We start from the raw sequence: 24150 nt of genomic DNA, 5'->3' as shown, positions 1-24150 counted from the left end.
TGCCATTAAGGCCTTTGATAGTCTTAAGACTGCCTTTGCTGCTGCTCCAGTTCTGGCTCATCCTAACCCTGTCTTGCCTTTTGTTCTTGAGGTCGATGCATCTGAGACTGGAGTAGGTGCCCTCTTGTGTCAACATCCTACGCCTGACGGTTCCTTGCATCCGTGCAGTTTCTTCTCTAAGAAATTGTCTCCAGCAGAGTGCAATTATGAAATTGGTGACAGGGAATTACTGGCTATAATTTTGGCACTCAAGGAATGGAGGCATCTTCTCGAAGGTACTAGCGTACCAGTGCTCATTCTTACTGACTACAAGAATTTAACTTATCTATCCAAAGCAAAACGATTGTCACCCCGACAGGCCAGATGGGCGGAATTTTTGTCTTGGTTTAATTATGTGGTCTCCTACCTGCATGGTAGTAAGAATGTTAGGGCTGATGCCCTTTCTGTCCAAGGAGGAGTCTGTACCTACTCCAGTTATACTTTCTGACCATATTTTGGCTACCTTACGTACTAATTTGACTTCTCCCTTGGGGAGGAGATCCTGGCTGCACAAACCAATGCACCTCCTGAGAAACCTAGTGGTAAGTGCTTTGTTCCTGAGAATCTTTGAACTAAACTTTTGCAACTTACCACTATCCTAAATCCGGAGGTCACCCGGGCAAAAACCAAATGACTTGGTCTGTCACTCGACAATTCTGGTGGCCAGGTCTTCGTTCTGATGTTACTGCGTATGTTACCTCCTGCTCAGTTTGTGCACAGAATAAGACTCCTTAACGTCTTCCTGTGGGTCTTCTTCAACCTATTGCTAATGGTGAGTGTCCTTGGACACATCTTTCCATGGACTTCATTGTCGAGCTCCCTGTTTCCAGTGGCAATACTGTTCTAAAATGTCACATTGCATTCCCTTGAAGAAGCTGTCTATCGCTCAGGAGCTTGCTTCAATTTTTGCCTGGGAGGTCTACCGTTTACATGGGTTACCCATGTCGGACCGGTGTAGCCAGTTTATCTCCAGATTTTGGCATTCCTTTTGTGCTCAAATGTGGATCCAGCTTTCCTTCTCCTTGGCATATCACCCTAAATCCAATGGGGCTGTGGAATGGTCTAATCAAGCTCTGGAACAGTTCCTCCATTTCTATGTCTCAGATCACCACAATAATTGGTCTGAACTGTTACCTTGGGAAGAGTTTGCTAGTAATAGTGTTATTAATGCTTCCTCCCATTTATCCCCGTTCATGGCAAATTATGGCTTTCAACCATCCTTGTTGCCCGATTCATTCATGTCTCAAGGTATTCCGGCTTTGGAGGAGCATGTCCAGCAACTCCGTTCCACGTGGGTGCAGATTCAGGATTGCCTTCATCGTTCTATGCAGCGCCAAAAGTTCCAGGCTGATCATAGGCGTCTGCCCGCACCTTCCTACCAGGTTAGTGAGAGGGTTTGGCTGTCCTCCCGCAACTTGAACCTTTGTGTGCCTTCCAATAAACTGGCTCCCCGTTATGTTGGTCCTTTTCAAATACTCCAGCGGGTCAATCCTATGACCTATGCTCTTGACCTTCCTCCTGCAATGCGCATCTCCAATGTTTTTCATGTCTCCCTCTTGAAACCATTGGTTTGTTATCAGTTTACCACTGTGTGGCCTCATCCCTGTCCTATCTCTGTTGACAACCATGAAGAATATGAGGTCAGCAGCATTATTGACTCTTGTATGTCCAGGGGCCGCGTACAGTATTTGGTTCACTGGAGGAGCTACGGTCCAGAGGAGTGTTCATGGGTTCCCTCCTCTGATGTTCATGCTCCCGCCCTCCTCTGTGCCTTCCATGCCCGTTTCCCCATTAAGCCTTTTGTTCTCCCGCGGGGGAGGGCTCGTTTAGGGGAGGGTACTGTCAGGGTTTTTTCCCTGCTTTGTTTGCCATGTGCTGCTGGCAGCCATTTTACTCAACTCTCTTGCTGAGTCTGGTGCAGAGTGTGTGATGCTGCTCATTTCCTGCACGCCCTCTTATGGCCAGACTAGTGTACATCATCTGTGTGAGACAGGTTGCAGTCTCAGAATTGTGATCTCATCACTTATTATTTAAAGGGCCTCTGTTCAGTATGCTTTGTCCTTGTGTTGTCTCAGACCTGTTTGGGATTTCCAGTGTATTACCTGGCAGTCTGATGTTCCTCCTGGTTCCTGATCCCTGGCTTGTTCCTGACTCTGCTGTTCTCCTTGTTCCTGATTCCGGCTTGTCTGAATACTCACTTTGGCTCCTGACTCGGCTTGTCTGACTATTTGCTTTGGCTCCTGACTCGGCTTGTCTGACTACCAGCTCTGGCTTTGACTCCTGGCTTGTTTTTTGATTTGTGGACTTTTTATTATTTTTTGTTATTAATAAATGTGTGATTATTTTTGCACTTCTCGTCTCAGTCTGATTCCGTGCACCCTGACACATACATCTAAGATGGTTCCTTGTGATTGTTTAGAGGACATTAATTCTTATTAGTAATGAGACCATTATTTATTAACTGTGACTGGAGCACACTGGGAAATAACCTATTCCTGGTAGGGGCAGCACAGCCATAGCAAATGAAAATGCATTCACTGTACGTAAATCATCTTCATTTTGTTATTCCGACAGATCAAAAGGCCAAATTAAATAATTTTAACTAACCTAGGGATAATTTGTAAAACTGGAAAAATAATCTACTTGATATTATGAGGCCAATTTAACAAATGTCTTGCGGACCTGATCCAACAGTGCGGATCAGGTTCGCAAGACATCGCTGAATGCGGAGAGCAATACGCTCTCCATATTCAGCATTGCACCAGCAGCTCACAAGAGCTGCTGGTGCAATGCCGCCCCCTGCAGACTCGCGGCCAATGGGCCGCCAGCAGGGGGTGTCAATCAACCTGATCGTACTCGATCGGGTTGAATTCCGGCGATTCCTGTCCACCTGTTCAGAGCAGGCGGACAGGGTTATGGAGCAGCGGTCTTTGTGACCTTTTTTAGGTAATAAGTGGGTTAGTTTATTAAATATCCTTTATTCCTAATGAAAATAATTATTATCTTATGACCTTAGTTCTTTTTTAATAACAGATTTGTCTAAATTAATTTTTCATTCCAAATAATTAATCTTCTTAAAATACGCACCTCTGCACCATTGTATGTATTTATGTGTATATATATATATATATATATATATATATATATATATATATATATATATATATATATATATATATATATATATATATATATACAGGGAGTGCAGAATTATTAGGCAAGTTGTATTTTTGAGGATTAATTTTATTATTGAACAACAACCATGTTCTCAATGAACCCAAAAAACTCATTAATATCAAAGCTGAATAGTTTTGGAAGTAGTTTTTAGTTTGTTTTTAGTTATAGCTATTTTAGGGGGATATCTGTGTGTGCAGGTGACTATTACGGTGCATAATTATTAGGCAACTTAACAAAAAACAAATATATACCCATTTCAATTATTTATTTTTACCAGTGAAACCAATATAACATCTCAACATTCACAAATATACATTTCTGACATTCAAAAACAAAACAAAAACAAATCAGTGACCAATATAGCCACCTTTCTTTGCAAGGACACTCAAAAGCCTGCCATCCATGGATTCTGTCAGTGTTTTGATCTGTTCACCATCAACATTGCGTGCAGCAGCAACCACAGCCTCCCAGACATTATTTTGAGAGGTGTACTGTTTTCCCTCCTTGTAAATCTCACATTTGATGATGGACCACAGGTTCTCAATGGGGTTCAGATCAGGTGAACAAGGAGGCCATGTCATTAGATTTTCTTCTTTTATACCCTTTCTTGCCAGCCACGCTGTGGAGTACTTGGACGCGTGTGATGGAGCATTGTCCTGCATGAAAATCATGTTTTTCTTGAAGGATGCAGACTTCTTCCTGTATCACTGCTTGAAGAAGGTGTCTTCCAGAAACTGGCAGTAGGACTGGGAGTTGAGCTTGACTCCATCCTCAACCCGAAAAGGCCCCACAAGCTCATCTTTGATGATACCAGCCCAAACCAGTACTCCACCTCCACCTTGTTGGCGTCTGAGTCGGACTGGAGCTCTCTGCCCTTTACCAATCCAGCCACGGGCCCATCCATCTGGCCCATCAAGACTCACTCTCATTTCATCAGTCCATAAAACCTTAGAAAAATCAGTCTTGAGATATTTCTTGGCCCAGTCTTGACGTTTCAGCTTGTGTGTCTTGTTCAGTGGTGGTCGTCTTTCAGCCTTTCTTACCTTGGCCATGTCTCTGAGTATTGCACACCTTGTGCTTTTGGGCACTCCAGTGATGTTGCAGCTCTGAAATATGGTCAAACTGGTGGCAAGCGGCATCTTGGCAGCTGCACGCTTGACTTTTCTCAGTTCATGGGGAGTTATTTTGCGCCTTGGTTTTTCCACACGCTTCTTGCGACCCTGTTGACTATTTTGAATGAAACGCTTGATTGTTCTATGATCACGCTTCAGAAGCTTTGCAATTTTAAGAGTGCTGCATCCCTCTGCAAGATATCTCACTATTTTTGACTTTTCTGAGCCTGTCAAGTCCTTCTTTTGACCCATTTTGCCAAAGGAAAGGAAGTTGCCTAATAATTATGCACACCTGATATAGGGTGTTGATGTCATTAGACCATACCCCTTCTCATTACAGAAATGCACATCACCTAATATGCTTAATTGGTAGTAGGCTTTTGAGCCTATACAGCTTGGAGTAAGACAACATGCATAAAGAGGATGATGTGGTCAAAATACTCATTTACCTAATAATTCTGTACTCCCTGTATATATATATATATATATATATATATATATATATACACACACACACACACATACACACAAGGCTCAAAAATTCCACTCGCCAACTCGCAATTGGCGAGTGAAATTTATGCAGTGGCGAGTTAGTTTTTTCCATCCTTGCTTTTAGTTTGTGGCGCTGCAGATCTGGCTCATTAACTTATTAACTTTGTGTCTCAGACACTGTGGCGAGTCTCTGAAGCAAGCCGCCTAATTAGAGAGCCGCCACTGAGTCTAATAGTCCCTCCAGACCTCTCCTACCCCCTGCCATCCGACCCTCACATCACCCTTCAAGTTTGTTGATTGGGGTTGGGGGCGAGCCGGGTCACGCCCACTTCACTGTCGGGTCTGGATACAAGGCTGAGCGCGGCCAATTCAAATTGTCATGAGCGAGTGGACTGGAGTCTGGACCGGACCGGTGATCGTAGGGTTTACAGGCTAAGCAGCAGAGGCTGATATAGGCTGCGCACGGATAGAGGCTCGGACAGAGGTTGGTACTGGGGCAGCAGGATCACTGCTGGGGGGAGTCAGGCAGACGTCTATGGGGACGCAATGCTAGTGAGCAGGGGCATCTGCTTGTTTAGGGTCCCTGGGTTTTACTGTCATGAGGGCTGGGTGCTTGCAGTGCCCGGGGTTATGCGGCTGTGCGAATGCGTCTTTACTATAAAGTACATCAGTGGCAAGCAGTAAGCTGCAAAAAAAAAAAATTGTAATATAAATTTTATTAGATATATTTTTAGTTTGGCTTTGCATTCCGGACTGGGGGGGGGGGGCGCAATCACATGTGCGGTGGTGCCGGTGGAGAGGAGTTTGACTTAGTGGGGTCGGGTCAACTCTGCTGAGCTTTCATGATCTAAGACCAGACAGATCACATCAGGATGATCGTGCTGTGTAAAGACAACGGAAAAAGCCGGTAAGTGAGTGACATCACATGTTCTGGCCTGAGCTGGTCTAGCATATAGCTAGGCAGATGGAGGTCATGCGCACACAGCAGTTAGAGGCAGCACTGCGGGGCATAGAAGAGTGGGGACATGTGGTCGAGGTTGCTTGCAGACGAGCAGGAAGCTGGAGGCAAGTAAGAATAACTAGCACTACGGGCAGGATAAGGCAGCGATCTGACTACACTGCTACTGTCTGCAGCAGGGTCACAGGTTATAAATCTAAACAAGCTCCGGGCCGGGGAGGGGGAGAGAGAGGCTCAGTCGAAGTGAAAACAGTGAGTCTGAATAACACATGTGGCAATGGCATATACTTATGCCTGGAGATTTATCCAATAAAATATTTGTTTTATATATGTAATGTAGGTGTCTGAAAATAAAACAATTATTTTATTGAATAAATCTCCAGGAATAAGTATATGCAGATAATACAGCAAGTTATTCAAATAATTCAGACTGCTCACTGCTTTCACTGAGCCTGTCTCCCCCCCTCCCTCTCTCCCCCCTCCCTCTCTCCCGGAGTTTGTTAAGATTTATAACTCTGCCGTGTGTTTAAGTTCCCTTTAAAGAGACAGCACCCTTGTAGTTGTCATTCCATAAAACAAGCTTTTGGCAGCTGTGCAGTCATCTCTGATAGCCTAGGGGTTAAATGCAAGTGTAAAAGAATATGGTGAGCGCATATTACTAGAACAAAATGGGGTTTTTACCTTCCTGTAAATTATCTTCTAAAGAAAAGCCTGTTTATGTGTTTTAGTAACACCTCTTCATTGCCATTTCTGTATTTTAATCAGTGGCAATGAAGAGGTTAACAATTAAGCAAGTGCTACTTTGCGTTTTCAGAAACATGTCTGATATTCCACTTTATGTGACAAAATTGACATGCCAGGTTTTGTGTTAAATCTTGTTGATTCTTCATGCTAAGTTTTGTAAGTTTAATTGTGAGCAGATAAACTTCTTTTTTGAATTCTTAATTTAATAGCTGCCTTTATTCATCCAGCTGTTGTCTTCCCCAGAAACCAAAGTTGCCGTTGCTGTTATTTTTTTTTCATTGTTGATTTATCCTATGTATGTAATTATTTGTTGTTATCAAATACAATAAAAATAAAGTTACTGCACTGTCTAAACATATGAAAAGAAGGGTTGAATTAGTGGGCGTGACGTAAGTATGCAATGGGCGGGTTAGTGGGCGTGGCCTGGGTATGCAGTGGGCGGGGTCAGAAGTGGCGAGTAACATTTTTGGCCTGGCTAGTAGCTTAGGACCTGAAATTTTGAGCCCTGATACACACATACATAAAACACACATAGAAAACCTGGCACTCACTAGAAACCACACACATAGGGGTAAATTTATCATAGTGCGAGCGGACATGATACGATGTAGCGTAACATGTCCACTGCACATCGATAAATGCTGACAGCATACGCTGTCAGCATTTATCATTGCACCAGCAGTTCTTGTGAACTGCTGGTGCAAGGCCACCTCCTGCAGAATCATGGCCAATCGGCCGCTAGCAGGGGGTGCCAATCAACCCAATCGTATTCGATCAGGTTGATTTCTGTCTGCGGCCTCAGAGCAGGCTTCATAACTTCTGTTTCTGGCGGAAACAGGGGCATCAAGCTCCATACAGAGCTTGATAAATTGGCACATAGTATTATTTAAAAGAAAAAAGGGAGAGTAAGTTGAATTTGACGCCAACGGTTTGAGCCCAGAACCACGTCATGGTCTCTCCCCTTCTGGTTTCCTAACCAGGCAGCTACACAATGCATACTTTCAAACAAACTGAGAACCTTGTTGCACCTTTGAACAAATACATCCCTTCTCTTCCCACATATTTTCTTCATTCGAAACACACATGATTCGCTTATTCTCCCCCCTCTCTATATGTGTTGCAGTCATATACCACCCCCCTGGCTCCACAACTCTATTTCTAGATCACTTTGCCGCCTGGCTACCTTACTTCCTTTCCTCAGATACCCCTGCCCTCATTCTCGGTGACTTCAACCTCCCTGTTGATAATCCCTCTGCCTCCTCTGCATAACAATTTCTGCAACTCACTTCCTCTTTCAGCCTGTCACAATGGACTGACTGTCCCACTTACAAAGATGGTCACTCCCTTGATCTGATTTTCAGTTATCGATGCAGTATCTTAAACTTCACAAACTCACCTTTTCCTCTTTCTGACCACCACCACCTCACTTGTACATTCACCTCCCTCCCTACAACTCTCCCTCCTTCTACCCCTCACACTAAACTTCACAGAACAATCAAGTCATTAGATCAGCAAAAGCTCGCTAGCTCTCTTGAACCTCTTCTCTCTTCCATTCCCTCCTTTTCCTGTCCTGATAAATCCATCTGCCACTATAACTCCACCCTTACATCGGTCCTTGATAACCTGGCCCCACCTACCATAGCTCGGAATACATACACTCATCCTCAGCCCTGGCATACTCCTCTGTCATGTTCCGGTGTATATGCGTTCAGGACACAGACCCTCTGGGCAGTGGTAGGGAATTGGAGACACCGACCCCTGACCTGGGGAAGAGTATCCTGGAGGTGGATAGATGATATTCTGTGATTCATAGTTGCAAGAAGTTATTGAAGAATTCATGGAGAGTGAAACATATGTATACAATATATTCTGGCTTCAATGGAAACATACATTGATACTGTGACAAAGTTAATAGGAGTAGCTGCAGGATTCATGAGTAAAAAATATAGCAATGTAAGATGTTCAGGCTTCAGAGTAAACTGGTAGAAGATTGACTCATAGATTAAAAGGTTTGTTGCAGGTTCACAGTACATAATATTATATAGAGCTGTATGTCAGTAATAAGCAGAGCAGCACAAGTGATAGACAAATTACAAGTTTAAGGCATTAAATACTGTTTGTGCATATATTGGAGAATCACAGAAAAGCTGTTTAACTGAACACATAGATGCAGAGTTCTGAATATATTAACATATTTGGAGGAGGATATTTCAGCTATGACAACTTGTAGCAGAGAATAGTTATAAAGTTCTGAGTAAGATGCTGTTGTAGTAATTAGAGAGTGATTATAACCAAATGCATACTTGTAATTTAGAATAAATTCAGAGCATGTTAAGTAGCAGTGTCCAGGAAACAAAATGTATTTATATGGATACTTGCAAATAGATGATTTTAAGCATAGTTAAAAGGAAAGGTTGTAGTTTGAATATGCTGGTAAAATCCATGCTGGAACAGTCACATACCTCTGTTGTTCTGGAACAAAACTTTAAAGCTAATGCAATGCACATTAGGCCTGAGATGGTTTAAAAAGAGGCTGAGGGAATCAGGTGCATGAATGATTAATTTGGCAGGTACGTTGAATGCAGATACTGCCCAAACAGTATGATTGTCAGTAGCAGGGAAGGCAAATGGAGAGAGAACAACGACTAGACATGTGCGGTTCGTTTCGGATTAATTCGGAAATTCTGTAAATTCGGTAAATTCGGAGATTCGGATCAATTCGGATTTCCGAATTAAAATACTTCCGAATCTACCGAATGAATACGAAATAGCTGCCGTATCTCCGAATAAATCCGAATTAGCTCGTTAAAATTCGGCATTTCCCCATAGGAAACAATGGGAGTTTCGGCTGAAAAAAAACTAACACCGCAGCCCCATTGTTTCCTATGGGGAAACACTAAGTCTGCACCTAACACCCTAACATGTACCCCGAGTCTCTAAACACCCCTAATCTGACACTTATTAACCCCTAATCTGCTGGCTCCGCTATCGCTGACACCTGCATTATTTTATTAACCCCTAATCTGCCGAAAGAATATCGCCGCCACCTACATTATAACTATTAACCCCTAATCTGCTGTCCCTAACACCGCCGACCCCTACATTATAGTTATTAACCCCTAATCTGCCCCCCCCCAACGTCGCCGCAATCTAACTACAAGTATTAACCCCTACTCTGCCGACCCGATATCGCCGCCGCCTACATTATAGCTATTAACCCCTAATCTGGTGTCCCTAACACCGCCGACCCCTACATTATAGTTATTAACCCCTAATCTGCCCCCCCCAACGTCGCCGCAATCTAACTACAAGTATTAACCCCTAATCTGCCGATCCGATATCGCCGCCGCCTACATTATAGCTATTAACCCCTAATCTGCTGTCCCTAACACCGCCGACCCCTACATTATAGTTATTAACCCCTAATCTGCCCCCCCCAACGTCGCCGCAATCTAACTACAAGTATTAACCCCTAATCTGCCGACCCGATATCGCCGCTGCCTACATTATAACTATTAACCCCTAATCTGGTGTCCCTAACACCGCCGACCCCTACATTATAGTTATTAACCCCTAATCTGCCTCCCCCCAACGTCGCCACAATCTAACTACAAGTATTAACCCCTAATCTGCCGACCGCAAATCGCCGCCACTATAATAAATGTATTAACCCCTAAACCGCCGCACTCCCGCCTCGCAAACACTATAATACATTTTATTAACCCCTAATCTGCCCTCCCTAACATCGCCGCCACCTACCTACAATTATTAACCCCTAATCTCCCGCCCCCATCGTCGCCGCTACTATAATAAGGTTATTAACCCCTAAACCTAAATCTAACCCTAACACTAACACCCCCTAACTTAAATATAATTTAAATAAAACGAAATAAGTTTACTATAGTTAAATAAATGAATCCTATTTAAAACTAAAGACTTACCTGTAAAATAAACCCTAAGATAGCTGCAATATAACTAATAGTTACATTGTAGCTATTTTAGGATTTATTTTTATTTTACAGGCAACTTTGTATTTATTTTAACTAGGTACAATAGTTATTAAATAGTTAATAACTATTTAATAACTACCTAGCTAAAATAAATACAAATTTACCTGTAAAATAAATCCTAACCTAAGTTACAATTACACCTAACACTACACTGTCATTAAATTAACTAAATAAATGAATCATATTTAAAACTAAATACTTACCTGTAAAATAAACCCTAATAGAGCTGCAATATAACTAATAGTTACATTGTAGCTATTTTAGCATTTATATTTATTTTACAGGCAACTTTGTATTTATTTTAACTAGGTACAATAGCTATTAAATAGTTATTGACTAATTAATAGCTACCTAGTTAAAATAATTACAAAATTACCTGTAAAATAAATCCTAACCTAAGTTACAATAAAACCTAACACTACACTATCATTAAATAAATTAACTACAAGTACCTACAATTATCTACAATTAAATAAACTAAAGTACAAAACCCCCCCACTAAATTACAAAAAATAAAAAACCACTAAATTACAAAAAATAAAAAAATATTACAAGAATTTTAAACTAATTACACCTAATCTAAGCCCCCTAATAAAATAACAAAGCCCCCCAAAATAAAAAAAAATGCCCTACCCTATACTAAATTACAAAAGTTAACAGCTCTATTACCTTACCAGCCCTGAACAGGGCCCTTTGCAGGGCATGCCCCAAAGAAAACAGCTCTTTTGCCTGTAAAAAAAAACACAATCCCCCCCCCCCACATTACAACCCACCACCCACATACCCCTACTCTAACCCAAACCCCCCTTAAATAAACCTAACACTACCCCCCTGAAGATCTCCCTACCTTGAGTCGTGTTCACCCAGCCGGGCCGAAGTCTTCATCCGATGGGGCAGAAGAGGACATCCAGACCGGCAGAAGTCTTCATCCAAGCGGGGCAAGAAGAGGTCTTCCATCCATCATACAAGTACCAAAATACAAACAAACACTAAATTACCAAAAATAATAAAATATTACAATAATTTTAAACTAATTACACCTAATCAAAGCCCCCTACTAGCTATTAATATAGCTTCAATATAACTAATAGTTACATTGTAGCTATTTTAGGATTTATATGTATTTTACAGGCAACTTTGTATTTATTTTAACTAGGTACAATAGTTATTAAATAGTTAATAACTATTTAATAACTACCTAGCTAAAATAAATACAAATTTACCTGTAAAATAAATCATAACCTAAGTTACAATTACACCTAACACTACACTATCATTAAATTAACTAAATAAATGAATCCTATATAAAACTAAAGACTTACCTGTAAAATAAACCCTAATATAGCTGCAATATAACTAATAGTTACATTGTAGCTATTTTAGCATTTATATTTATTGTACAGGCAACTTTGTATTCATTTTAACTAGGTTCAATAGCTATTAAATAGATATTGACTATTTAATAGCTACCTAGTTAAAATAATTACAAAATTACCTGTAAAATAAATCCTAACCTAAGTTACAATTAAACCTAACACTACACTATCATTAAATAAATTAACTACAAGTACCTACAATTAAATACAATTAAAAAAACTAAACTAAAGTACAACCCCCCCCCACTAAATTACAAAAAATAAAAAAATATTACAAGAATTTTAAACTAATTACACCTAATCTAAGCCCCCTAATAAAATAACAAAGCCCCCCAAAATAAAAAAAATGCCCTAACCTATACTAAATTACAAAAGTTAACAGCTCTATTACCTTACCAGCCCTGAACAGGGCCCTTTGCGGGGCATGCCCCAAAGAAAACAGCTCTTTTGCCTGTAAAAAAAAAACACAATCCCCCCCCCCACATTACAACCCACCACCCACATACCCCTACTCTAACCCAAACCCCCCTTAAATAAACCTAACACTACCCCCCTGAAGATCTCCCTACCTTGAGTCGTGTTCACCCAGCCGGGCCGAAGTCTTCATCCGATGGGGCAGAAGAGGACATCCAGACCGGCAGAAGTCTTCATCCAAGCGGGGCAAGAAGAGGTCTTCCATCCATCAGAAAAGTACAAAAAAACAAACAAACACTAAATTAGCAAAAATAATAAAATATTACAATAATTTTAAACTAATTACACCTAATCTAAGCCCCCTACTAGCTATTAATATAGCTACAATATAACTAATAGTTACATTGTAGCTATTTTAGGATTTATATTTATTTTACAGGCAACTTTGTATTTATTTTAACTAGGTACAATAGCTATTAAATAGTTAATAACTACCTAGCTAAAATAAATACAAATTTACCTGTAAAATAAACCCTAACCTAAGTTACAATTACACCTAACACTACACTGTCATTAAATTAACTAAATAAATTAATCCTATATAAAACTAAATACTTACCTGTAAAATAAACCCTAATATAGCTACAATATAACTAATAGTTACATTGTAGCTATTTTAGCATTTATATTTATTTTACAGGCAACTTTGTATTTATTTTAACTAGGTACAATAGCTATTAAATAGTTATTGACTAATTAATAGCTACCTAGTTAAAATAATTACAAAATTACCTGTAAAATAAATCCTAACCTAAGTTACTATTAAACCTAACACTACACTATCATTAAATAAATTAACTACAAGTACCTACAATTAAATACAATGTAATAAACTAAACTAAAGTACAAAAAAACAAACACTAAATTACAAAAAATAAAAAAAATTACAAGAATTTTAAACTAATTACACCTAATCTAAGCCCCCTAATAAAATAACAAAGCCCCCCAAAATAAAAAAATGCCCTACCCTATACTAAATTACAAAAGTAATCAGCTCTATTACCTTACCAGCCCTTAAAAGGGCCTTTTGCGGGGGCATGCCCCAAAGAAAACAGCTCTTTTGCCTGTAAAAAAAAACACAATACCCCCCCCCCACATTACAACCCACCACCCACATACCCCTACTCTAACCCAAACCCCCCTTAAATAAACCTAACACTACCCCCCTGAATATCTCTCTACCGTATCTTCACCCAGCAGGCCGAAGTCTTCATCCGATCGGGCAGAAGAGGACATCCAGACCGGCAGAAGTCTTCATCCAAGCGGGGCAAGAAGAGGTCTTCCATCCATCAGAAGTCTTGATCCAGGCGGCATCTTCTCTGTTCATCCATCCGGAGCGGAGCGGCAGCATCCTGAAGACATCCCACGCAGAGCATCCTCTTCTTTCTTGATCCGACGACTAGGTGACTGTACCTTTAAGTGACGTCATCCAAGATGGCGTCCCTTGAATTCCGATTGGCTGATAGGATTCTATCAGCCAATCGGAATTAAGGTAGGAAAAATCTGATTGGCTGATTTAATCAGCCAATCAGATTCAAGTTCAATCCGATTGGCTGATGGAATCAGCCAATCAGATTGACCTCGCATTCTATTGGCTGTTCCGATCAGCCAATAGAATGCGAGCTCAATCTGATTGGCTGATTGGATCAGCCAATCGGATTGAACTTGAATCTGATTGGCTGATTGAATCAGCCAATCAGATTTTTCCTACCTTAATTCCGATTGGCTGATAGAATCCTATCAGCCAATCGGAATTCAAGGGACGCCATCTTGGATGACGTCACTTAAAGGTACAGTCACCTAGTCGTCGGATCAAGAAAGAAGAGGATGCTCTGCGTGGGATGTCTTCAGGATGCTGCCGCTCCGCTCCGGATGGATGAACAGAGAAGATGCCGCCTGGATCAAGACTTCTGATGGATGGAAGACCTCTTCTTGCCCCGCTTGGATGAAGACTTCTGCCGGTCTGGATGTCCTCTTCTGCCCCATCGGATGAAGACTTCGGCCCGCTGGGTGAAGACACGGTAGAGAGAGATCTTCAGGGGGGTAGTGTTAGGTTTATTTAAGGGGGGTTTGGGTTAGAGTAGGGGTATGTGGGTGGTGGGTTGTAATGTGGGGGGGGGTATTGTGTTTTTTTTACAGGCAAAAGAGCTGTTTTCTTTGGGGCATGCCCCCGCAAAAGGCCCTTTTAAGGGCTGGTAAGGTAATAGAGCTGATTACTTTTGTAATTTAGTATAGGGTAGGGCATTTTTTTATTTTGGGGGGCTTTGTTATTTTATTAGGGGGCTTAGATTAGGTGTAATTAGTTTAAAATTCTTGTAATTTTTTTATTTTTTGTAATTTAGTGTTTGTTTTTTTTTGTACTTTAGTTTAGTTTATTTCATTGTATTTAATTGTAGGTACTTGTAGTTAATTTATTTAATGATAGTGTAGTGTTAGGTTTAATAGTAACTTAGGTTAGGATTTATTTTACAGGTAATTTTGTAATTATTTTAACTAGGTAGCTATTAAACAGTAAATATCTATTTAATAGCTATTGTACCTAGTTAAAATAAATACAAAGTTGCCTGTAAAATAAATATAAATGCTAAAATAGCTACAATGTAACTATTAGTTATATTGTAGCTATATTAGAGTTTATTTTACAGGTAAGTATTTAGTTTTATATAGGATTAATTTATTTAGTTAATTTAATGACAGTGTAGTGTTAGGTGTAATTGTAACTTAGGTTAGGGTTTATTTTACAGGTAAATTTGTATTTATTTTAGCTAGGTAGTTATTAACTATTTAATAGCTATTGTACCTAGTTAAAATAAATACAAAGTTGCCTGTAAAATAAATATAAATCCTAAAATAGCTACAATGTAACTATTAGTTATATTGAAGCTATATTAATAGCTAGTAGGGGGCTTAGATTAGGTGTAATTAGTTTAAAATTATTGTAATATTTTATTATTCTTGCTAATTTAGTGTTTGTTTGTTTTTTTGTACTTTTCTGATGGATGGAAGACCTCTTCTTGCCACGCTTGGATGAAGACTTCTGCCGGTCTGGATGTCCTCTTCTGCCCCATCGGATGAAGACTTCGGCCCGGCTGGGTGAACACGACTCAAGGTAGGGAGATCTTCAGGGGGGTAGTGTTAGGTTTATTTAAGGGGGGTTTGGGTTAGAGTAGGGGTATGTGGGTGGTGGGTTGTAATGTGGGGGGGGGTATTGTGTTTTTTTTTACAGGCAAAAGAGCTGTTTTCTTTGGGGCATGCCCCGCAAAAGGCCCTGTTCAGGGCTGGTAAGGTAATAGAGCTGTTAACTTTTGTAATTTAGTATAGGGTAGGGCATTTTTTTTTATTTTGGGGGGCTTTGTTATTTTATTAGGGGGCTTAGATTAGGTGTAATTAGTTTAAAATTCTTGTAATATTTTTTTATTTTTTGTAATTTAGTGGGGGGGTTTTTGTACTTTAGTTTAGTTTTTTAATTGTATTTAATTGTAGGTACTTGTAGTTAATTTATTTAATGATAGTGTAGTGTTAGGTTTAATTGTAACTTAGGTTAGGATTTATTTTACAGGTAATTTTGTAATTATTTTAACTAGGTAGCTATTAAATAGTCAATATCTATTTAATAGCTATTGAACCTAGTTAAAATAAATACAAAGTTGCCTGTACAATAAATATAAATGCTAAAATAGCTACAATGTAACTATTAGTTATATTGCAGCTATATTAGGGTTTATTTTACAGGTAAGTCTTTAGTTTTATATAGGATTAATTTATTTAGTTAATTTAATGATAGTGTAGTGTTAGGTGTAATTGTAACTTAGGTTATGATTTATTTTACAGGTAAATTTGTATTTATTTTAGCTAGGTAGTTATTAAATAGTTATTAACTATTTAATAGCTATTGTACCTAGTTAAAATAAATACAAAGTTGCCTGTAAAATAAATATAAATCCTAAAATAGCTACAATGTAACTATTAGTTATATTGAAGCTATATTAATAGCTAGTAGGGGGCTTAGATTAGGTGTAATTAGTTTAAAATGATTGTAATATTTTATTATTTTTTGTAATTTAGTGTTTGTTTGTATTTTGGTACTTGTATGATGGATGGAAGACCTCTTCTTGCCCCGCTTGGATGAAGACTTCTGCCGGTCTGGATGTCCTCTTCTGCCCCATCGGATGAAGACTTCGGCCCGGCTGGGTGAACACGACTCAAGGTAGGGAGATCTTCAGGGGGGTAGTGTTAGGTTTATTTAAGGGGGGTTTGGGTTAGAGTAGGGGTATGTGGGTGGTGGGTTGTAATGTGGGGGGGGGATTGTGTTTTTTTTTACAGGCAAAAGAGCTGTTTTCTTTGGGGCATGCCCCGCAAAGGGCCCTGTTCAGGGCTGGTAAGGTAATAGAGCTGTTAACTTTTGTAATTTAGTATAGGGTAGGGCATTTTTTTTATTTTGGGGGGCTTTGTTATTTTATTAGGGGGCTTAGATTAGGTGTAATTAGTTTAAAATTCTTGTAATATTTTTTTATTTTTTGTAATTTAGTGGTTTTTTATTTTTTGTAATTTAGTGGGGGGGTTTTGTACTTTAGTTTATTTAATTGTAGATAATTGTAGGTACTTGTAGTTAATTTATTTAATGACAGTGTAGTGTTAGGTTTAATTGTAACTTAGGTTAGGATTTATTTTACAGGTAATTTTGTAATTATTTTAACTAGGTAGCTATTAATTAGTCAATAACTATTTAATAGCTTTTGTACCTAGTTAAAATAAATACAAAGTTGCCTGTAAAATAAATATAAATGCTAAAATAGCTACAATGTAACTATTAGTTATATTGCAGCTATATTAGGGTTTATTTTACAGGTAAGTATTTTGTTTTAAATATGATTAATTTATTTAGTTAATTTAATGATAGTGTAGTGTTAGGTGTAATTGTAACTTAGGTTAGGATTTATTTTACAGGTAAATTTGTATTTATTTTAGCTAGGTAGTTATTAAATAGTTATTAACTATTTAATAACTATTGTACCTAGTTAAAATAAATACAAAGTTGCCTGTAAAATAAAAATAAATCCTAAAATAGCTACAATGTAACTATTAGTTATATTGCAGCTATATTAGGGTTTATTTTACAGGTAAGTCTTTAGTTTTAAATAGGATTCATTTATTTAACTATAGTAAACTTATTTCGTTTTATTTAAATTATATTTAAGTTAGGGGGTGTTAGTGTTAGGGTTAGACTTAGGTTTAGGGGTTAATAACCTTATTATAGTAGCGGCGACGTTGGGGGCGGGAGATTAGGGGTTAATAATTGTAGGTAGGTGGCAGCGATGTTAGGGAGGGCAGATTAGGGGTTAATAAAATGTATTATAGTGTTTGCGAGGCGGGAGTGCGGCGGTTTAGGGGTTAATACATTTATTATAGTGGCGGCGATTTGCGGTCGGCAGATTAGGGGTTAATACTTGTAGTTAGATTGTGGCGACGTTGGGGGGAGGCAGATTAGTGGTTAATAACTATAATGTAGGGGTCGGCGGTGTTAGGGACAGCAGATTAGTGGTTAATAGTTATAATGTAGGCGGCGGCGATATCGGGTCGGCAGATTAGGGGTTAATACTTGTAGTTAGATTGCGGCGACGTTGGGGGAGGCAGATTAGGGGTTAATAACTATAATGTAGGGGTCGGCGGTGTTAGGGACAGCAGATTAGGGGTTAATAGCTATAATGTAGGCGGCGGCGATATCGGGTCGGCAGATTAGGGGTTAATACTTGTAGTTAGATTGCGGCGACATTGGGGGGGGCAGATTAGGGGTTAATAACTATAATGTAGGGGTCGGCGGTGTTAGGGACAGCAGATTAGGGGTTAATAGCTATAATGTAGGCGGCGGCGATATCGGGTCGGCAGATTAGGGGTTAATACTTGTAGTTAGATTGCGGCGACATTGGGGGGGGCAGATTAGGGGTTTATAACTATAATGTAGGGGTCGGCGGTGTTAGGGACAGCAGATTAGGGGTTAATAGCTATAATGTAGGTTGCGGCGATATCCGATCGGCAGATTAGGGGTTAAATAATGTTATTATAGGGTTTGCGATGTGGGGGGGCCTCGGTTTAGTGGTTCATAGGTAGTTTATGGGTGTTAGTGACTTAGTGTACTAAATGGGTGTTAGTGTACTAAAAACATACCGAATTTCGGAACGGAATAGAACCGAATTCAGCCGAATCCGAATAAATCCGAAACGAATTTATTCGGATCCGAATAAATCCGAAACGAATTTATTCAAATTTTGCCGAATCCTATTCGATCCGAAACGAAATTCGAAAAGTCCGAATCGATCCGAACCGAAAACGAACCGAATTTTTTAGCGGTGCACATGTCTAACAATGACATGGAGAGCCGGTAGTAGCTGCATGGAGGTAGTGAATCCAATCCGAAATCAAGAAAGGAGGGTTGAAGATCTCTTGAAATAGCAAAATAACAATGTAAAGGCCATAGATTTCAGGTATCAAAAGATCTTGAAAATGATGAGAGCAAAACTTGAAGTCATCTTTCTTGTAGTCATTGTGAGGATGCTTAAATGTAACATACAATGAGCTTCCAACCATGCAATCATCCTGAGGGTTGATAGGCGAATGTACTTCATGACAGATGACCATGTACATAGCCAATCAAAAGGCACCCAGTCCTAGACATATGAATAGGCTTTCCTCAGCTTCAGAAAAAGAGATGAAGCATTCTGGATGGTAAACCAGATTATCCACCTTTGGATCAGAGATTTGAGTACCATCAGAATAAACCCCTTGACTGAGGATTAGATATACCTCAAAAGAAAAAACTATAGCCACTTCTAACCCAAGAGCAGGGCTTTCTTCAAATTAAGAGATAGGAGTGTAGAGTGCAAGATTTGACCAGTTCTTGCCATGTTCTGGTTCAATATCAAATGTGTCCTTATTGGATTCAGAATGAAGAGTGTCCTCACTAAGATCAGGTATATGAATGCCCCCACCAGGTCAAGGTTCAGGAATACCATCAGGGCAAGGTTCAAGAATATCCTCAGTAGGATCAGGTGAAGAAATGCCCACACCAGGGCAAGGTTCAGGAATATACTCAGTAGGATCAGGTGAAGGAATGTCCATGCCAGGGCAAGGTTCAGGATTACTCACATCAGGGCAAGGTTCAATGATATCCTCACAGGGTTCAGTATCAGAAATTCCTGTACAGGGAGCAGATGTAGTAGAAAATGTAGGTAGATGTGAAGTATCTCCAAAGGAAAACATTTTCTTAGATGCAGTAACAGAAGAATTTTGAGAAGGTAGAGTGTACTGAAATATGCCACTCTGAGATGAGGAGGAAATGTAACACAAGATTCTGACTGAGAGGTCTAGGGTTCAGCAGGCATACTTATTTGAGTTTGAATTTCAGGGCTAAATTCTCCAGGGACTACCTCTGGAAAACTGAAAGGTTGTATACAGTATTTGGAACAAAATTATCTTTTGCTTCTAGCACAGGGTTTACAGACATTGGGGCAGCATGAGAGGGATGTAAGGAATCAGCAGTTGAAAGCAGTGTTTGTAATTGTAGAGTTTGGGAAGAGAAACCATTAAGTGCTTCAAAAACAGACTGATGGCGATTAGAGACATTATCCAGCTTGGTATGGAGATTATAATGAGGCAAGAGAGGATCTGGCACAACATAAACTAAATAAGGAGATTCAGGCTGAGTTTCCTCTTTATACTTCTGATTTTCTGTAGGCAGAAAGATTTTCTTTTTCTTCTTTTTTTTTTAGAGAGCTTAGATAACTGGTATTTCTTCCCAATATTAGGCTTCTTAGGGTGGTGCCACTGTTGCCTGGAGTACCTTATATCAGTTTGAGAGCAGAAATCCTCTTTATCACTGGATTCATAATTCTGAAGTACAAAATCAGCATAGTTCTTGAGGGGATCATTTCTCCAAACTATATGTCTCTTCTTGATCCATCCATATGTCTCTTCGTGATCCAATCAGCTAATAGGATTAAGCTCCCATTTTATTAGCTGATTGGAATAGCCAATAGAATGCAAGCTCAATCCTATTGGCTGATTGCAACAGCCAATAGGATTTTTTCTACCTTAATTCCTATTGGCTGATAGAATTCTATCAGCCAATCGAGATGTAAGGGACACCATCTTGGATGACGTCATTTAAAGGGAAACTTCATTCTTCAAAAGACGTCGTAAGAAGAGGATGCTCCACGCCGGTTGTCTTGAAGATGGAGTTGCTTCACGCCAGATGGATGAAGATAGAAGATGCCGTCTGGATGAAGACTTCTGCCGGCTTGGATGAAGACTTCGGCCCGCTTGGATGAAGACTTCTGCCGCTTTGTTGAGGAAGGATGTCCGGTCTTCAAATACTGTAAGTGGATCTTCGGGGGTTAGTGTTAGGTTTTTTTAAGGGTTTATTGGGTGGGTTTTAATTTTGTTCCGATCAGCCAATAGAATGCGAGCTCAATCTGATTGGCTGATCGGATAAGCCAATCAGATTGAACTTGATTCTGATTGGCTGATTCCATCAGCCAATCAGAATTTTCCTACCTTAATTCCGATTGGCTGATAGAATCCTATCAGCCAATCGGAATTCGAGGGACGCCATCTTGGATGACGTCCCTTAAAGGAACCGTCATTCGTCGGGAAGTCGTCGATGAAGATGGATGTTCCGCGTCGGCGGGATGACCATGGATCCGGAAGAAAGAAGATTGAAGATGCCGCTTGATAGAAGACTTCAGCCCAATCATGGACCTCTTCAGCTCCCGCTTAGATGAAGACTTCAGCCCGATCATGGACCTCTTCAGCTCCGGCTTGGATGAAGACTTCAGTCGAATCATGGACATCTTCAGCCCCCCGCTAGGGCTTGGATGAAGACGTCGGAGCCAGGACGAATCAGTGAACCCGGTGTGGTAAAGACAAGGTAGGGAGATCTTCAGGGGCTTAGTGTTAGGTTTATTTAAGGGGGGTTTGGGTTAGATTAGGGGTATGTGGATGGTGGGTTGTAATGTTGGGGGGGGTATTGTATGTTTTTTTTTACAGGCAAAAGAGCTGAATTCTTTGGGGCATGCCCCGCAAAGGGCCCTTTTCAGGGCTGATAAGGTAAAAGAGCTTTTCTATTTTAATTTTAGAATAGGGTAGGGCATTTTTTTATTTTGGGGGTCTTTGTTATTTTATTAGTGGGCTTAGAGTAGGTGTAATTAGTTTAAAATTGTTGTAATATTTTTCTAATGTTTGTAAATATTTTTTTATTTTTTGTAACTTAGTTCTTTTTTATTTTTTGTACTTTAGTTAGTTTATTTAATTGTATTTATTTGTAGGTATTGTATTTAATTAATTTATTGCTAGTGTAGTGTTAGGTTTAATTGTAGGTAATTGTAGGTAGTTTATTTAATTAATTTATTGATAGTGTAGTGTTAGGTTTAATTGTAACTTATGTTAGGATTTATTTTCCAGGTAATTTTGTAATTATTTTAACTAGGTAGCTATTAAATAGTTATTAACTATTTAATAGCTATTGTACCTGGTTAAAATAATTACAAAGTTGCCTGTAAAATAAATATTAATCCTAAAATAGCTACAATATAATTATAATTTATATTGTAGCTATATTAGGGTTTATTTTACAGGTAAGTGTTTAGCTTTAAATAGGAATAATTTATTTAATAAGAGTTAATTTATTTAGTTAGATAAAAATTATATGTAACTTAGGGGGTGTTAGGGTTAGGGTTAGAATTAGCTTTAGGGGTTAAAACATTTAGCGGTAGCTCCGATCGGCAGATTAGGGGTTAATACTTGAAGTTAGGTGTCGGCGATGTTAGGGAGGGCAGATTAGGGGTTAATACTATTTATTATAGGGTTATTGAGGTGGGAGTGAGGCGGATTAGGGGTTAATACATTTATTATAGTAGCGGTGCGGTCCGGTCGGCAGATTAGGGGTTAATAAGTGTAGGTAGGTAGCGGCGACATTGGGGGCGGCAGATTAGGGGTTAATAAAATAAATAATAAATATTATGTAGGTGTCGGCGATGTTAGGGGCAGCTGATTAGGGTTACATAGGGATAACGTAGGTGGCGGCGGTGTGCGGTCGGCAGATTAGGGGTTAAAAATTTTAATAGAGTGGCGGCGATGTGAGGGGGCCTCGGTTTAGGGGTACATAGGTAGTTTATGGGTGTTAGTGTACTTTAGAGCACAGTAGTTAAGAGCTTTATAAACCGGCGTTAGCCCAGAAAGCTCTTAACTACTGACTTTTTTCTGCGGCTGGAGTTTTGTCGTTAGAATTCTAACGCTCGCTTCAGCCAAGACTCTAAATACCGGCGTTAGAAAGATCCCATTGAAAAGATAGGATAAGCAAATGGCGTAGGGGGATCTGCGGTATGGAAAAGTTGCGGCTGGAAAGTGAGCGTTAGACCCTTTCCTGACTGACTCCAAATACCAGCGGGCGGCCAAAACCAGCGTTAGGAGCCTCTAACGCTGGTTTTGACGGCTACCGCCCAACTCTAAATCTAGCCATAGGTTTTTTAGATAGGTTTTTATTTGGGGGGTTGGTTTTGTGGATGGTGGGTTTTACTGTTGATGGGTTGTTTGTATTTTTATTTACAAGAGCTGATTTCTTTAGGGCAATGCCCCGCAAAAGGACCTTTTAAGGGCCATTGGTAGTTTAGTATAGGCTAGGGTTTTTTTTATTTTGGGGGGCTTTTTTAATTTTCATAGGGCTATTAGAGTAGGTGTAATTAGTTTTAATATTTGTTAATTTTTTTTTATTTTGTGTAACTTAGTTGTTATTTTTTGTAACAGTAATTTTTAATAGTAAATGTAAAAAAATTTGAGTAGGGTTAGGTGTTTAAATCTGTAATATAGTTAATTTAATTGTTACAAATAGAGAGCTTCCACAGCAGTGGAGAAATCCAGCATGAAATGGACCGAGAGTAGTAGAAGGTAAAATATAAACTTTATTAGGTATGCATTAAGAAACCTGTGAATATTCACAGTGAATCAGCCTATATCACAGCATAGATAGAGTCAGCCTAGTAGCCCAACATTACACACTGCAACATGTTTCGTGCTGCAACAGCACTTCGTCAGGGATAGTGAGGGGTTAACTGTTATACACATTTTTTGTCCAATCAGATACATGCACAAAATTTCAAAACCAATCGTGATACCTCAAGAAATGCCGTCATGTTGACTATTCAGGTTGATTGGTTCATTCGCATTATCTGATTTTACTTTGGTTGTGTGCAACAGGTGAGCAGAGTAAAAACACAATCATTTGTAAAAAGACACCAAATAAAACATTGGAATACTTGACTACAGATACTTATTTATAAATGGATGAAGTTGTTCTAATAAAAAATACAGTTATACCGAAAGGATTGGAAAGGAATTTATGTAAATAAAATTGTATAATATACACCTGCCTCTACTGTCTTTTTTATGTGTTGGGATCTTTCTAAATATGTCAAAAGACATTTTGATGTATACATCAAAACACATACATAGTAGCTCTGTTGATTGCAGGATATGATCTCATACATCTAGGGTCTGCTAACCGTGTTATTTAGTATACAAACTGTATCAATAGTAAAAAGCCAGTAGCGAACCCCTTTTATGTATTACTATTCCAAAACCACAGCTCAGAAAATCTTTTCTAAGATGTTTTTCATGAATACACATTAACACATGACCTGTTGGCAATTTGTAAGGCTAAAAATAACAACTTGGTATCAATGTTGTTAAGTGAGTATGTTTGCAGAACATATGTATGA

This window comes from Bombina bombina, chromosome 3 (genome assembly GCF_027579735.1).
Source record: "Bombina bombina isolate aBomBom1 chromosome 3, aBomBom1.pri, whole genome shotgun sequence".
Lineage (NCBI taxonomy): Eukaryota > Metazoa > Chordata > Amphibia > Anura > Bombinatoridae > Bombina > Bombina bombina.
This window is presented reverse-complemented; position numbering follows the sequence as displayed.